The 17,222-nt window shown below is 40.5% G+C and overlaps 1 protein-coding gene across 2 annotated transcripts in view; it reads right to left on the bottom strand.

Annotated features, from left to right (window-relative positions):
• The window catches only part of PLCB4 (phospholipase C beta 4), a 413,791-nt gene that overhangs the window by 290,211 nt on the left and 106,358 nt on the right, over positions 1-17,222 (bottom strand). The window contains exon 1 of one of the 2 annotated variants that reach the window (XM_032859167.1): positions 13,215-13,268. The exons of the other annotated variant lie outside the window; for it this stretch is intronic. The gene's annotated coding sequence lies outside the window, so the exon portion shown is untranslated. Of the gene's footprint in view, positions 1-13,214; positions 13,269-17,222 lie in introns of those variants that run through there. 2 annotated transcript variants of the gene reach the window in all.

Below are 17,222 nucleotides of genomic sequence, written 5' to 3'. Positions count from 1 at the left end.
TATTTAATAATTGACCAAAATATTAAGAACAAACCTATTTGAAATGTACCTCTTGATACACAGCTTTAAAAAAGTTAACCCACGCATTCATGAATATTACTTAATGCTAAAATAACAAAGGTTTGGCATCAGTCTTATTCCAACTTTTCATATTTCTGCACACAAATTAGCCTAAATAAGCAGAGGAATGTAGGAGTTTAACAGCACTTATATCCCTGAGCTCCTTTGGAGCTTCAAGCCAAAGACTGTGATCCATCATCAAATTTATTTTTAATTACCCATCAACGGATGATCCAATAGGTCTTTGATTCTGTCATAAGAAAAGTGTCCTCAGGCTTAGCCCTTGGGATATTTCAGATCACAAGACAATGTACCACTATAAAATTCTGAGAAGATGAGAGGAATGCCACCCTTCAGTAAAAAGGGAGAAAGGAAAGCAAACGCATTCTCTGATGGATTAATTTTAGGAAAGAAGACGTATAAAGCTGAAAACCAGATAGCTATTCCCCTAAGTCTCTGAGTCCTTCAATGTACCCTGCTGGAATATCTTCATTTATGGCCAACGGTATGCCTAAAGTCGCTTGGACAATGGCTGACCTAAAGGAAAAACCTAAATGTCTCTGCATAGAACACAGTCCCTTTCCTGATTGGATGCAGGCTCATGTTCCATCGCCCACCTTTATCCTACAGCCGCTTGAGCAATTCAATGACGTAGACTGGTTCTAAGTTTGCTTTTGAGAGGAATATGTGTCAAAAAGACTTCCTTCCTCTACTACACTTTGCCCCCTCGTCTGCTGCTATTTTAGACACAGAGATGAGTCACTGAAATTCATCCCAGCACCTTGCCCCTGGCTCAGGCCAGTCCCAGGGACTCTGCTCTCAACAGGACATCAATTAGTAGCCGCAGCTTAACTAGTCATCATACTTATCAGGTAAAATTCTGCCCAAACAACCACAGATTTTATTCTGGTGCTCTAGGAACACTATTCGACAACTCCAGCATTTCCTATATACAGATGGAATTCTTTTTATTATTTTATTGTTCTATTCCACTACTAAAGGCTCTCCCGGAACCTCTCCTCAATTTTCCCCTCCCCATCTCAGCTCAGAGTGAGTCACTCTCTTCCCTGACAGCATGCTGCTTTTACTTCTGTTATTCCTCACATTCTGCTTGGTCTTATGGTGATATATGTCTAAATCTGGTTTCCATGTCTCCATGGTGGCCACATCCATTGGTCCCATCCCCACTCGATCCCTGGGTCCTGACCACCCCTCCTTGAAAATCTCTTTCCTCGCTTCCAGTCAATTCTTCTGTTCCTTGTAAGATCGTTCTTCCTCACTTTCCCTCATCTGCACCCCCGTGTCCACTGTTTATCTCATAGGTCCCTGCACCTTGCATCATGCGGTCCTGGAGGGCTCTGCTACCCCAAAGTAAGCGAACACCAACCTCCTGAGACGGTTACCTTTTCCCAAGTCGGAGGGGAAAAAATGATCATCTTCTTGGGTTAGGGTTGCAATTATTTTTCTAAAGATTGCCACTTAACAGTCAGTAGTAATAGCCAGCAAATGATAGAAGCAAATAAATACTAAGGAAAAACAGAAATCAACCACTTAGAGGTAGTTTAAGGGTTTGTGTTTATAAGCGTATAGGTTAGAATTTTATATTGTATATAAAATATTTACTAGCAACATTGATGTTCATCTGAAACATACCTATATTTCTATGTGTGCACATACACAGACTTATATAGGTGTGTGAAATGTAAAAATATACAGTTGACAGTAACACAAAATTACGTTTCTATTTGTCTGAGATCACAGCATGTGAAAGTGGCCCAGGGGAAACTTTCAGGCATTGCCGAGATGAAAAATAGGATCCCAACCATTTGGGAAGCCAGTTTTTCATGCAGGTGAACATGCATAGGACTGGACATTCCATTCTTAGATATTTACCCGAAAGAGAAACAAGTCCACACAAAGAACTGTACATGAATGTTCACAGCAACTTTGATAGCCTGAAACTAGAAAAATACCCATCTCCATCAACAGGTGAATAAACTAGGATACATCCATACAATTAATACCCAGCAATTAAAAAAAAAAACAAAAACAAAAACTACTTGTACACATGTCAGAACCTCAAAAACATTATGCTAAAAATAAAAAAAAAATGCTAGATGAAAAGAATAGGATTCCTTTTGTAAGAAATCCTAGAGAAAGCAAAAAGAATCTATAGTGACAGAAAGCAGACTAGTGATTGCCTGGAGCCAAGGAGGTAGGAGGGAGCAACTGCAAAAGGGCTTGAACGCACTTTATTGGGGTACCAGTAGGTTCCATATAATGACTGGGGTAATGGTTACACTGGTGTACCCAACTGACAAGACTCATTGAAATGCATAGCAGACACGAATCATGGATGCACGTTATTGCATGTAAATTATAGTTCAATAAAATTAAGTGGTCCCATGGATTTTTCACCAAATTTGGAGACCGTGTTATGGATGACCTGACATGCCATGGACACAGCCATATGTGGTAGGTATAAAATTTACTTTGAATGACTTTGTAGGGACAGATAGAGAATTTTTTTTCTCTTACATGGAGTAACTTGGTGTTTCATTTTAAAGGTTCCAGAGAGTTGGGGTGCGTGGTTGGCTCAGTGGGTTAAAGCCTCTGCCTTCGGCTCAGGTCATGATCTCAGGGTCCTGGTATAGAGCCCCACATTGGGCTCTCTGCTTGGCTGCGAGCCTGCTTCCTTTCTTCTCTCTCTGCCTGCCTCTCTGACTACTTGTGATCTCTGTCTGTCAAATAAATAATAAATAAAATCTTTTTAAAAAGGTTCCAGAGAGTTGAAACATTGACACGTATCGAAACTGCCATACTTTTAGAAGATGAGAAGTGGCCCTAAAATGAACAAATTGGTGGGCTCCAAAAATGAGATTTGTGTTTACTTTGATACAACTTAAGCTTTAAGCCCTGTGGATAGACTCTCCAAGTAAGAGCTACTTCTTCTGGATGCCAATCCGTAGATTACTACCTAAGGTGAAATAAAGGGACTTTGGACAGTCTACCGGAATTGTAAATATTTTCGATGAACATAGTTTATTGGAAGTGATATCCCTGGTGACTGGGATTAGTGAATAAAATGATCTAGAAAAAAATACCAAGAAGAGTTCATCCTTCTCCCCTGCCCCCTAGGCTGACAATATACTAAGAGACCTTCAACTTGATTTTGTATCAGAATCTTTTGGAGAACTTGTTAGAACATAGACTTCTGGGCCCCAACCCAAGAAGCTTCTCAACCAGTAGGTCTGGAGTAGAGCCTGGTAATTTTCATTCCAACAAGTTCCTAGGTGATTCTAGGAACCACTTACTGTGGCCTTTGAAAACCACTGCTATATGCTCTGGTCTTTTGCACCAGTGCCTTTGTAAAATTCTAGAACAGCCTTATCCATGAATTCAGTAGAATGAGGTCTGATTAATTCATTTCACTAGCTGCACTATCAGCACTAACAGTAAGAAAGGTCAAAAAGGAAAATATCAAAATTCTTGGAAAACATGGGACAAATTATTTCTGCTCCAGATACCTTTGTATATGGATGAGTTTTTCCTCAATTCTTAAGTTACTAAGCAGCTTATTTCTGACATTAATTTTGCCACTCTCTTATCAGTAAAAGCGGATATTATATTAGGTTTTGCTGATAAATGGCAATGTCACAAGTTCAAAATATACATCATTTTCTACTGTCAGAGGAAAAAGACAAAGATACAAGAATTGTTAGGGAGGACAGAGAGTGAAAAGAAGAAACTCCATGAAAAGGTGGAGAAACAAGGGAAAACACAAATCATAACAGAACCAGAAGTTCTGGGAGAAAAGACTAGCGTTTGAGAGATTCATAGTCAAGGGACCAGGGAGGAGAGAAACAGTTTCATGAGTAGGAAGTTAACTCTATAGGTTAGAAGAAAACAACAGTGTAAAAAGCAGTTGAAATACAATGTCGGGAAAAATAAACACAGAAGAAAAGTCAAGCCAAGAGAGAAGGAAGTGGTATTTTTAAATGACTGAACATTTAGAAAATATACCAATAGAAATATACAGAAGATATACCAGTAACCATGATTTGTGAAGAGAGGGGGAAAGGATCAATTTTGCAAATACTTCCATCTTATCTGTCAGATAAATATCCAACTCCAGGTTAATGGAAACTGACTGAAATGGTTCATCACTTCAGTGGTGACAGTCTGGAGAGGTCAGCTGTGTCACTCGGGGGAGGATGTAGACCTCAGGTGTGATAGGCAGAATGATACCCCACCAAAGATGTCCACATCCTAATTCCTAGAACCCGTGCATAGCTTACTTACATGGCAATAAGGACTGTGGAGACAAGATTAAGTTAAGGAGCTTGAGATGGATGGACCCAATGTCATCAAAAGGGTTGTGTTTTTGTTTTTGTTTTTGTTTTGTTTTAGATAGGTGGTTTTTTTAATTTATTTTTTATTAATTATTTTTATTGACATATAATGTATTATTTGCCCCAGGGGTACGGGTCTGTGAATTGTCAGACTTACACACTTCACGGCACTCACCATATTAAAAGATTTTGTTTATTTATTTGAGAGAGAGCAAGAGAGAATGAACAGGGGAAGGGGCAGAGGAAAAGGGAGAAGAGAGACTCCCCACTAAGCAAAGAGCCCAATGCAGGGCTCAATCCCAGGACCCCAGGATCATGACCTGAGCTGAAAGCAGATGCTTAACCAACTGAGCCACCCAGGCACGCCAAAAAGGGTTCTTATAAATGGTAAAACTTGGAAGTGGTAGGATCAAAGAAGGAGATAGGACAATGCAAGCAGAGGTCAGAGTGACCTAATCATGAGCTAAGGAATGTCAGCTGCCTCCAGAAGCTAGATTAGGTAATGAACAGATCCACCCCCCAACTTCCAGTCTCAAGAAACAGCACAGCCCTGCAGACCTATCTTAGACTTTTGATCTCCACAACTCTGAGACATTTGTGTTGTAAGCCAATAATGCATGTCAATCTATTACAGCAACAACAAAAAACTAATACAAAAATCTCAGGGAGGCTGGGTTGAACGGGAGAGCACATGCCTCCTCTAACAAAGAGAACACAATTCCAACTCCCAGTTTTGCCAGGTTCCCCCATTTGTTAAGACATGTAGAAAAATCTGTCTGCATGAAATTAGCAACTAGTAACACTGTGCAGGATAAAGTATGACCTTGACCTTTTTTTGGGGGGTGGGGTGGGTATTGGATATATCCAATCATGTGACACAGCTAGACGAAGGATGGATAAACCACTGCAACCATGTTTTCCAGCTCAGTGCTCCGCTCTAGACGCCGACCACATCAAACTTTGCCCAAGCAAAGAGCTCAGCTATTAATGGAACCCCTCTAGAGAGCTCGTGCACGGAGTTCGAAGGCAGGGACAGAGAGAGAGGGTGAGTCTTAAGCAGGCTCCACGTGAAGTTGAGCATGGGGCTTGATGCAGGGCTCAGTCACATGACCCTGAGACCATGACCAGAGCTGAAATCAAGAGTCAGACGATTAACCAAATGAGGTAGCCACAGGAGCCCCAAAACCCCACTATTTCTTTCTTCTTCTTCTTTTTAATGATTTTATTTACTTGAGAGAAAGACAAAGAGAGAGAGAGAACAAGAGGGGAGAGGAGCAGAGGGACAAGCGGACTCCCAGCTGAGCAGGGAACCCGATGTGGGACTTGATCCCGGGACCCTGAGATCATGGCCTGAGCCAAAGGCAGATGCTGAACCAACTGAGCCACCCAGGCGCCCCAATTTCTGACCAGAAAACACAATGCAAAGTGTGGTCCATTTTTCTGCGGACAAGTCATTCAGAAGCTGAACTTCAGAGTTTAGATTTTTCTTACATTCTAGATAATCAGTGCTGACTACCTACTCTAAGAAGTCATTCTAAAAAATAAAATTATTTCCAAAAAGCTTGTTTTTTACAGATGAAAGTTTTTAAAGGGGTACTCTTTGGACTATAACTGAAATATGTCCAGCTCCATGGTAATAAGTTATAAATGAAGATAAAAAGAAAAAAATATGCCAAAGTATCTTGCCTCAAAGTCATCCTTCTATTAATTCTAAGTTGGTAGAAGAAGAATGAGGCTAATCACATTCATAGAGACAAGTGGCCTCTCTTAATATTCAGATGATCAGCCTACAGTTTTTATTGAGTGAAGGGTCTCCAAAGCACTATAACAAGAAAAGGTAGAAAACATAAAATAAGAAGAGGTAGAAAGTGTAAAAGAAATGTAAGAGGGCTCTTACACAGAGGAATTTATAATGTCACTGGGAAAGCAAGGCTAATATATAAAATAGAGAGTAATTAATAGTCTTTATGTGCCCTGAAGAATGATGCCAAGAAGGTCTGTAAGTCAGTAAGAGAGGTACTCAAAAAAGGAGGGACAGGCAGACATTTGATGGGAGGCAGAAAAGGTTTGTGCTGACTGTGAAAGAGGAAGTAAATGCATATAGAAAAAGGGTAAGCTAACCCACTCAACAGAGTGGGTTTGGGGACTTTTCTCCCATCCTAAAATCTTCAATTTTTAATTGAAGCTGAAAATACACTAACAATTTGCACAAATGGCTGTCTTCTGTTCTAGGATAAACATATAGTCAAGACAAGAGCTCTGCATGATTGGGGAAAAGACAATGGAGATTTCTGCCTATTCCATGGGGGCTTGGTATTATTAGAAGGAGGAGTATATCCCACCATCTCCCACAATTCTCTATTTTGTTATACATGTGTATAAATAAATGCAGAGGATATCCACATATACACACAAGCCTCTCGTGCCTCCAATTACATCATAAAATATCTAAACAGAAGTCTCATACTATTGTAACCCAGTAGAAAGCCACTAAGATTTAGAACCTGAATTTTTTTTTTCTTAAAACGTGGTTCTGAGTTATTTTATCAGAACTGACTTCAGCAAGTGGTTGCAAAAATTACTCCTGTCCTTTCATCTCAGAAGTAATAAATTAAATAGCTTAGAAAACAAAGGGAGTTAAAAAAAAAAATACACATGAAGGGATTGTTTCTTCTGGCCTACAGGTAGCTAACTTTATACATTCTCTCTAATGATAAACAGCCAGACTCTGGTTTACATTTTTGAACAGATATCTGTTGAGAATTTGTTCAATTTGGTTCTAAGGGTCACACACTGTACTTTTAAAAACTGCTGGGATATTTTCTTGCATACCTTTGCCAGCAAGAAAACAAACTATTAAATGATATACCTTTAAAAATCACTATAAATTTCTACCAAGTATTTAGGGGCAAGACTATTTAGGAAAAGTTAATATCTATTACTCTGAGTTATACTATGGGTTTTTATTGCTGAAAGCAGCTGAATAAAACCACTGCTTATAGCTCAGAATTTGCTGAAAAAGCAAGATATGCCTAAATGTAAGTAACAGTTGAAGGAGCTACGTGGCCTTTCAGAACATAAATCACGTGTTCAAGGGTGTTAAAGTGACTAAGGTGAATGAAAAGAATAAGAACTGGGAGTTTTAAGGCACTCTGAAAAAACTCAATTTGAGTACTTTATATCCCCTGAACAACTTTATGAACTCACTGGTTTTGACCAGACCCTTTCAGCTACACTACTTTCCTGCTAGATGTTAAAACACTGCCTCTTTGTGGGGCGCCTGGATGGCTCAGTGGGTTAAGCCTCTGCCTTTGGCTCAGGTCATGATCTCAGGGTCCTGGAATCGAGTCCCACATCGGGCTCTCTGCTCAGCGGGGAGCCTGCTTCCTCCTCTCTCTCTGCCTGCCTCTCTGCCAACTTGTGATCTCTGTCTGTCAAATAAATAAAATCTTAAAACAACAACAACAACAACAAAAACACTGCCTCTTTGTGACCAAAGACATCATGAAGCATTGTTTGCTTTCTGGTTACAGGTCATTCTGAGAACCTGGCGTTTCCAGCACCCTATTGTCTAGATAGTGGAGGTTTTACCCGGTTCTGTGTACCTCCCCCCAACCCCAACCCTGCCACCCAAGGGGGATCCAAATCAGTCCCACCCTTCGTGAAGTATTGAGAGTAAGGCGAACACAAATGGCCACACACAGAAGTGAAACGTCAGGAATGAAGATGATCCTGGGAACAGAGCTTTCTACTTCAGATACAAGTTTCCAGTTATGGAAGGATTAAATCATGGGGATGAGAGGCACAGCACAGGGAGTAGAGCCAGTGATTCCGTAATGGTGTTCTATGGTGACAGACGGTAGCTACACTTGTTGAGGGCATAACTCATTGAAGAGAGAAGTTGAATCATTATATTGTACACCTGAAACTATTGTAACATTGTGTCAACTATACTCTTATTTAAAGTAAGAATGCATCTGGATTTAACAAAACGTGTGAACCAACATCTGTATCAGGCGAAATCAGGAGAGGAAGAGGTTTTCAAGTAAAATCTTCACAGTAAATTGCTGGCCAGAGAAGCCAGTGGTATTGACCCAAAGAAACTTAGAATAGGGTTAACCTCCAGATCTCCATGTCTCCATGTTTTTGATCTCACCAACCATCTTGTAAAAGGTCAGAAGAATCCACCAAGTCACTGGCAAGGAATCTGCACCAGAAACCAGATATTCTAAGTTACTATTAAAACTTCAATGTTTGTCAAAAATAAGAATGCCGGGAGTTAATCCAAACAAAGTGTTAACTTGCTAGAAAGTGTTTGTTGTCCAATCTATATTTCAAAGTAGATTAATCTGTATGAAATAAAATTGATTGACATGTATTCTGAAGAAATCACTCCTTTGTGATGAGTTCTTTTGCAGGCAAAGATTCACAAAAGCACATAAAAGCTGAGAAAGGGCCATGAGGGAACTTTCTCGGGTGATGGTAATGTTCTATATCTTGCTAGGGATTGATTTACACAGGTGTATCCATTTGTCAAAGCCTAATTTACACATAATTAAGAATGTGTATGGTTCATCATATATAAATTTCACATAAAAAACTCAGTATTAAACTCTAGCTAAAATAAGCATGTTGAAATATGCAAACGGATGCCTGTGGTTTATTTTTAAATGCATCAAAAGATAGGAAAAGGAAAGGTGGATGGATATGGAAGGATGTAAAGTATTAAAGGTAGAATCTAGGTGGTGATACATACAGTTGTACATTGTAAAACAAATTACCAAATGTGTGAAATTTTCCTTAAAAACACAGAAGAAAATATGATGGAAATGAATCACTAAAGAATGCAAAGTAGCATGTTGCCACCCCACTATCTACTTTCTTCAAGAACTTCATGGTATCTAGGACACAGTAAGAATATTTAAGTTGAAACTTCGAAGCTGAGACACAGAAGGTGTTTTTAAACACACACACACACAGCACCTGGGTGGCTCAGTCAGTTAACCATCTGACTTCGGCTTGAGTCCTGATCTCAGAGTCACAGGATCGAGCCCCGCCTCAGACTCTGTACTCAGGCGTCTGCTCGTCCCTCTCCCTCTGCTTCCTCCACCCCACTCGTGCTCCCTATCTCAAATAAATCAACACGTACACATACCTGCCTGAAACTGGCTGATTACATGGGAAGTGGTATGTTTTCTTTTTTTAAAGATTTTATTTATTTATTTTGACAGACAGAGATCACAAGTAGGCAGAGAAGCAGAGAGAGAGAGGAGGAAGCAGGCTCCCTGCTGAGCAGAGAGCCCGATGCGGGGCTCAATCCCAGGACCCTGGAATCATGCCCTGAGCCGAAGGCAGAGGCTTTAACCCACTGAGCCACCCAGGCGCCCAGGGAAGTGGTGTGTTAAGTCAAAGAGAGAAAAGTAGCTCCCCACAGAGAGTTTCTATATTTAAAATCAGTGAAGGGCACCGGGCTGGCTCAGTCGGGGGGAACGTGCAACTCGTGATCACAGGGTGGTCAGTTCACCACCCTGATGGGTGTGGGGATTACAAAAAACCAAAACCGAAAAACAACAAAAAAATCTTCAAAAAAATAAAAAATAAACATCAGTGAGCTGAAGCTGCGCAGGAGATGCTGTCAAAAGACCGGTGCAAACAGGAGTCCAGTCCAATGCAACAAAAGCCTCGGGACGAGTGGGAGGGGACAGCTGCCAAAGGAGCAGATGAGGCTTGGTGGCAGTGGAAAGCAGAGATTTGCACTGAAGAGACAAGGGCCGGGCTGCTGGCAACAAGTCCCGGGCAAGGGGGGCTATGGCAGCTCATCAGAGGTTATGATGCCCCTCTCCCCCGTTCCTTCCAGAGCAAACAGCAGGTCACACATCAGTTACATCATCTCGGAAGGGGCCCGTGTCTCCAGCTCATCAATGCACCCCAATCACATCCTCAGTTACTTGCTTCGCAAATTCACTGCCTGATATTGATGAGAGTGTCCATTAGTTAAGAAATAACCAACTAATGGGGCACCTGGGTGGCTCAGTTGGTTGACCAACTGCCCTCAGCTCTGGTCATGATCCTGGAGTCCCTGGATCAAGTCCCCGTCAGGCTCCCAGCTCCATGGGGAGCTGCTTCTCCCCTCTCATGCGCTCACACGCGCTTTCTCTCTCTCTCTCTCAAATAAATAAAAAAATAAATAAGATCTTTAAAAAATTTAAAAACAAAAAATAACCACCTGAGCATCTATTTGACAGGGTGCACGTACTGCATCAGCATTTACCGTTTAACCCAGTCACAGAGGATTCATGTTCACATTAAAGTGTGAGGAGCAGGGAAAGATCTTACACACCTACAGGCTTCTACAGACCAAGCCTCAGTAACTGAACTTGTCTCTGGAGAGGCTTTAACTTCAGACACAGAGGACAGTCACAGGCCAAAAGGTGAGCAGTAGGAAGCCCTGGACCCCTGTCTCCCATAAACACCATCCCCTCCCTGCCCACTGCTACTACCTCCGTGGCCACTTCAGTCCTAGCCTCCACCTGTGCAGGAGAATCGTCGCCCCCCCCACCCCCCGGCCCCAAGCCGGAGGCTGCCCCTCCCTCCCTCAAGTCTCTCCAAATCAAAGACAGTTGAGCTGGTTTTGAACATCTGGGAAAGTCTCCTCTTCCTCAATAGGTCTAGGAATATCCTGGGTGCCTTTGGAGAGTGGATCACTTTGCATGTAATTGCTGCCTAATATAAGAAGCGTAGAAAATGTTTTCTCCAACAGGAAACGGAGAAAAAGAGCTCTCAGCCACTGTCCTGGTTCAACCATGGGACAGCTGTGAAAGTTCAATCCCCTTAAAAATAGCCACGGAATGTCACATTTTATTCAGGTATACATCTGTCTAAAATAAGTCTATTTTAGTGATATTTTGTTCACTTCAACCATAATACAGACTGTTTTATGCTCAACTGTCTGTGGCTAGTCATGGTTCACACAAAGCTAAAAGTTTTAACCTTTTTTTATAATGACAGGTCTTTAAAGATACTAAAATTCCTGACAAAATAAAGTACATAAACATGAAATCTTTTTCTAAAGCTATCTGAAGCCAGTTTTTCTATGCTAACCTCAAGTTTCATACCCTAGCATCACTTTTTTGTCTATAAATACAGGTAATGACATGTATTCAGTTTTTAAAAGAGACCATCCCCAAACGCACACACCAAATCCTAAGTTATTAATTTCCATTCCATTATCTCAGGAAGGATCTTTACACAGTGTCCAAGACCATGAATAAGTACATTTTCAATAAGTACAAAGTATATTTCCATGCTCTTTTAAGACTTAAAAAATCATTTTGCCTATCTTAATACAGGTAAACCAAAAAAAGTGGCAACCAGAACAACATAAACAGGTCCCATACTTTAATTCCTAATTACAAGAAATTAAAATGAATTGGTTTTGCAACAATTTATGCATGATGGAAAAAATGTTTAACACTTTGTGCTGTATTGTATCATAGGGAGGTATTCACGGAAAATATTCAAGAGACTGGTTAAGTTTTTGCTAGTTTTAGTTTTAGATTCATAACAAAATTAGATGAAAGGTACAGATTTCTCATATGCCCCTTGCCCCCACATAGGTCATTTTTAAAATAGATTTACAAAGTGCTAATTCACACACACACACACACACACACACACACACACATCCTACCAGCCCATAAAATCATACTGATAAATGCCCTATTAAAAAATCTATTTGAGGGGCACCTGGGTGGCTCAATGGGTTAAAGCCTCTGCCTTCGGCTTGGGTCATGATCCCAGGGTCCTGGGATCGAGCCCCTCATGGGTGGGGAGCCCCCCCCCCCCGCGGTTCTCTGCTCAGCAGTGAGCCTGCTTCCTCCTCTCTCTCTCTCTCTCTCTCTCTGCCTGCCTCTCTGCCTACTTGTGATCTCTATCTGTCAAATAAATAAATAAATAATTAAAAAAAAAAAGAATTAGGGGCGCCTGGGTGGCTCAGTTAGTTAGGCAGCTGCCTTCAGCTCGGGTCATGATTCCAGGGTCCTGGGGTCGAGCCCCGCATCGGGCTCCCTGCTTAGCAGAGAGCCTGATTCTCTCTCCCTCTGCCTGCCGCTCTGCTTACTTATGCTCTCTATCTCTCCATCAAATAAATAAATAAAATCTTTAAAAAAAAAAAAAAAGAAAAATCTATTTGAGTTACAGCTAGGTTTAAGGATATTTTAAAAGAGACATTAAATCTGTATCTAATGCCAGAACTACCACAAAACGGTGTCTACTGTACTTTGTCTTAATTTTGTCTTGGGTTTCTCTCTTATTAGTAAATCTTTAAAAAAAAAAAAATCTTTAAAAAAATTAGTAAATCTTTTTTTTTTTAATCTTTTTAAAAAAAACAATGAGGGGGTGCCTGGGTGGCTCAGCGGGTTAAAGCTTCTGCCTTCGGCTTGGGTCATGATCTCAGGGTCCTAGGATGGAGCCCCACGTCAGGCTCTCTGCTCAGCAGGAAGCCTGCTTCCCCCTCTCTCTCTGCCTGCCTCTCTGCCTACTTGTGATTTCTCTCTCTCTGTTAAATAAATAAATAAAATATTTTTAAAAAAATGAATAAAACAATCTTCATAAAAAAAGTTCGAGTGGTTGAAGAAATTTAGAGGCTGAAGTATTTTCTTTTCTACCACTACCCCTTCAGCAACCACACAAAGAAAATTGTGATAGCCCTTCTCCAAGCCATTAAAAAAGCATACTTACCTAAACTACTCTTCTTTGTAAATCTCAACTGCTACTCATAAAGCTGAAAGTATGTTCTCTTACCTGAAAAGGAGTGAGGAGGATTTAAACTTCACCCAGTCAGAAGCAGGCTCTTGAGAGCATGCCTGATGCAGGCTGAGAATTGCAGGGACAACCACAGTTCTTGGATAAGCTCACTCTTTCCAGAAGGGGAGGAGGGGGCAAGAGATGGGATGAGCAAGCTCACGCAGCCCAGAACATACCAAGACTGGTCCTTGAGGCAGAGCCCCACCCCTTGGCCACAAAGTGAGAGGTTGGGCCAACAGTGCCCACAGCCACAACAGAATATCCAGACAGAGCCGGCCGGCAAAGACTCTTTTCACCATTCTAAGCAGAACAATAAATACAACCAAATGCTTTTTACAGGCGTCTTGCCGACTAACTGCCCAGGAATGAGTAAGAGGTCCTGCACACAGCGTGTCCCACCAAATCAGAGGTTGGGGGTTATCAACAGAAAGAGTAAAATTGGAAACGTACACCTGAGGTCTTCCTTAAAAAAAAATTCAAGGTATAAACGTGAAGGAAAGCAAAATTGAAGGTCCGCAATTCCGGAGATGTAGTAACTTAAATGCTCCTGATGTTTCCACTTCCCCATCTGGTTGCCCCTTTTAACTATTTAACCTCCTTTATCATCCCTTGAAGGCTCAAGAAAGGAAATAAAACTTTTTGGACTTTCAAGTTACTAGTAATGCTGATATAAAGAAAAAAATCATTAAGAATATCTAAAGTGAAGGCACCAGAGGGGCTCAGTCGGTTAAGCCTCTGCCTTCCGCTCCAGTCATGATTCCAGAGTCCTGGGACCAAGTCTCGCATCAGGTTCCTTGTTCAGTGGCAAGTCTGCTCCTCAGCCCTTCCCCTGGCTTGTGCACTCTCGCTCTCTCAAATAAATAAAGTCTTAAAAAAATATATCTAAAGTGAGATCTGGATATTATCTCCCTTGCACAAATAGTGACATAGACTTTTGTCTCTAAATAGATTAAGATTTTAATTCTACATCAAATTAAGACACTAACACTTACTTGTATGTGTAATACTTACATATACAAGATTTAACCATCCATGAATGGCAATTAACAACAAAACAAAACAAAACAAAACAAAACAAAAAAAAGACAAACTTTTGCCAAAATGTGCCAAAGAACATACAATGTTTCACAGGACAAGGTTCCCAGGTTAAGTTTTAGGATGGTCAACCTATACGATCATCACCAGAATCCTATGCTGCAGGATTTCTCTTGAGTTTTTAATAGGTTCAGAGTCAATCTATTAAATTTTGTGCCTTGTTTCCCCAAACTTATTTAATCACGAAACCCTTTGAGTGTCATTCAGAGAGAACTGTATCTGGTGAGAGATTGGGGAAATGCTAATAACTAGAATCCACTTGACAGGGTTTTTTTTTGTTTGTTTTGTTTTTTCCTAAAGACTTACTTATTTATTTGACAGAGATAGCGTGCACAAGTAGGCAGAGAGGCAGGCAGAGAGAGAGGGGGAAGCAGGCTCCCTGCTGAGCAGAAAGCCTGACGTGGGGCTCAATCCCAGGACCCCGAGATCATGACCTGAGTTAAAGGCAGAGGCTTTAACCTGCTGAGCCACCCAGGCACCCCCACTTCCCAGTTTTTAAGCAACAAACCTGACATGGTGATCAGTTTCCAAAGCACTTGCAAAAGCTATTTAATCATTCAGCTTCCCACCTAGCTCAACTTGCACTATAGCTCCAAAATTACAATGGGATCCATTTCTACCATACCCGGTATCATAAGGCTAAGCCTGCCTTCCTAATGAAAGCATGTGGAAGGAAGGTGTCCTATACATGTATGTAAGAGACATCTATATTCTTCGAATTATGCCAGGAAAAAAGGAGGCAGAGGACAGCGTCTCTCCTCAAGAGGCTGGACATTTTGCTTTGAACCTCTGCCGTCATGCGAGTGGTCATGCAAGTGCACCGTTTTGCCCTCAAAAGTTCAGTGTCAGACCTCAAAGATTCATATTCAGCCAACATATCTTAGAGAGTGCACCCCAGCCAAAACATGGACACCAAGCCTGGAGTAACCATTACAAACACCACCCAAATGCAATGCCAAATGTGCATATTTCAACCCCTTTTGCACACAGACTCAAGAGGAAGAAATAACTGAATTACGTGCCTTCAGCATAATTCAGCATAATCAGCACCTGACTCCCACCTCAAACTCTTCCATTTAGCTCAAATCCTAGAGTCCTGTAATCCCCACACATACACACAGCCTAGCACTCTGTTCGTGTAGTTTAAGTTTCCAGGATAGAACCAGAATAGACTGGTGGTTCGCAGCTGCTCCACCGAGATAATTAAATCAACTTGTCCAATCGCCCCACCTACTCCATAGTCAACCACTCCACACAAGCGATCCTTCCGTGTCATTTTAAGACAAAACTTCCTAAAATGAGTTACACTCCTCCAATCCTTCCAGGAAGAAGATACTTAATATGATTGCCTTAATTCATATAGATCCTACTGAACAAAATCATAACATTCTATTGAAGAGAAGACTACAGGTTGAAAAAAATTATTTTACTTAAAAAATGATTAAAGAGATATAGGATGGGAGGATGTTGAGCAAACAGCTTGATTTCCCTGAATCTTATTTTCTTTATTTGAAAAATAAGCAATAAAATCACTTGTAAAATAATGATTGTCACAAGGCTGCGTGAGGCTCAAGAGAAAAATAAGAACTACAAAGCTCTGGGTACATCCAAGATACAGATACTGTTACAGTATCTCAAGATGTTCCTTCAGCCACTATCTACTGTAACAAAAAACCAGGAGCTAAACAGTAAACATTGTTTACCATGAAAAACACCCATCTGTGTCTCATTATACTAGATGGATATAGGCTGGGATGTCCTAAGGATTGCAAACGTAATGCAGACAAAAAGTTCAGACCACAGAAGGCATAAAATTAAAAGTAAAAACTCCCTCTATCTTTCATATTAATTACAACCACTTTGGAGTTTTAGTGTACATTTGCCTGTAATCACTTTCAGATGATTCATATTCAAAATACAGTTTTCTAATGAATGAGGAGTTTATCCCATCTAAATTATGGTTTCTAATAACCAGGTGATCTGAATTCTATCTCATGCTGTTAAACTTCGTGGTTTGACAGGATCTTTTGCTGTTTGTTGTTGTTGTTGTTGTTGTTGTTTTGCAATGTCACTTAAATACGAAACAGAAACCAAACAATCGGGGTATACAGAATGGAATGAAAATCTTATAAATCTCACTGCACGCGCACACGCACGCGCACAAACACACACAAATAATAACTATGCGAAGTGATGAAGGTATTAACTGCAGTTATCGTGGTAGTCGTTCCGCAATAGATACTTACGTAGATCATCACAAGGACCTTCAACTTACACAATGGTATACGTCAATTATGACTCAATAAAGCTGGAAAATAAGTACAGCCCTACTAAGCAAATACAGCCACTAACCAAACTGTAAATACATATGTGAAGTGGGTGAGAAGATCGTGGTCTTCTAGTTTCAGTAACCTCCCCCAACACCTTCAGCCTTTCCACTTTCCCCTTTTACATTCAACTAACCAGTGTACTAACAAAAACATTCAAGAGGAGAGAAAAAGGTGTATGCTTTGAATGTAAGTGTGTACACTTCAAACTTACAGAAAGTTATGCGTCCCTTAGATCTCAGTAAAGTTGGAAAATAAATCAATACAGGTATAGCAACTATATAAAAAGAAAACTATAAATTCTAATATAAAAACAACAAGTAATATAATCAAGAGGTTGGATGAAAAGAGGAGAGGAAGAGTGTTTTGTTTTGTTTTGTTTTAGTTTTCATACCTAAAAGTCGGTACTGTATAAAGTTAGTAAGTCAGTGAACATAAGATTTTATGTTATTCCTCAGAATTGCAATAATTACCACAAAAAAGGAAAAGACAATTTTATACACCTAAATTACAGAAAGAAAACAAGGTAATACGGAAGGTAATGCCTAACCTAAGACACAAAGGAAACATCAAAGTCGAACAA

This window comes from Lontra canadensis, unplaced genomic scaffold, assembly GCF_010015895.1.
Source record: "Lontra canadensis isolate GAN:19392208 unplaced genomic scaffold, GSC_riverotter_1.0 scaffold16, whole genome shotgun sequence".
Taxonomy (NCBI): Eukaryota; Metazoa; Chordata; class Mammalia; order Carnivora; family Mustelidae; genus Lontra; species Lontra canadensis.
Note: the sequence above shows the minus strand (reverse complement) of the source record. Positions and strands in the feature narration are given on the sequence as shown.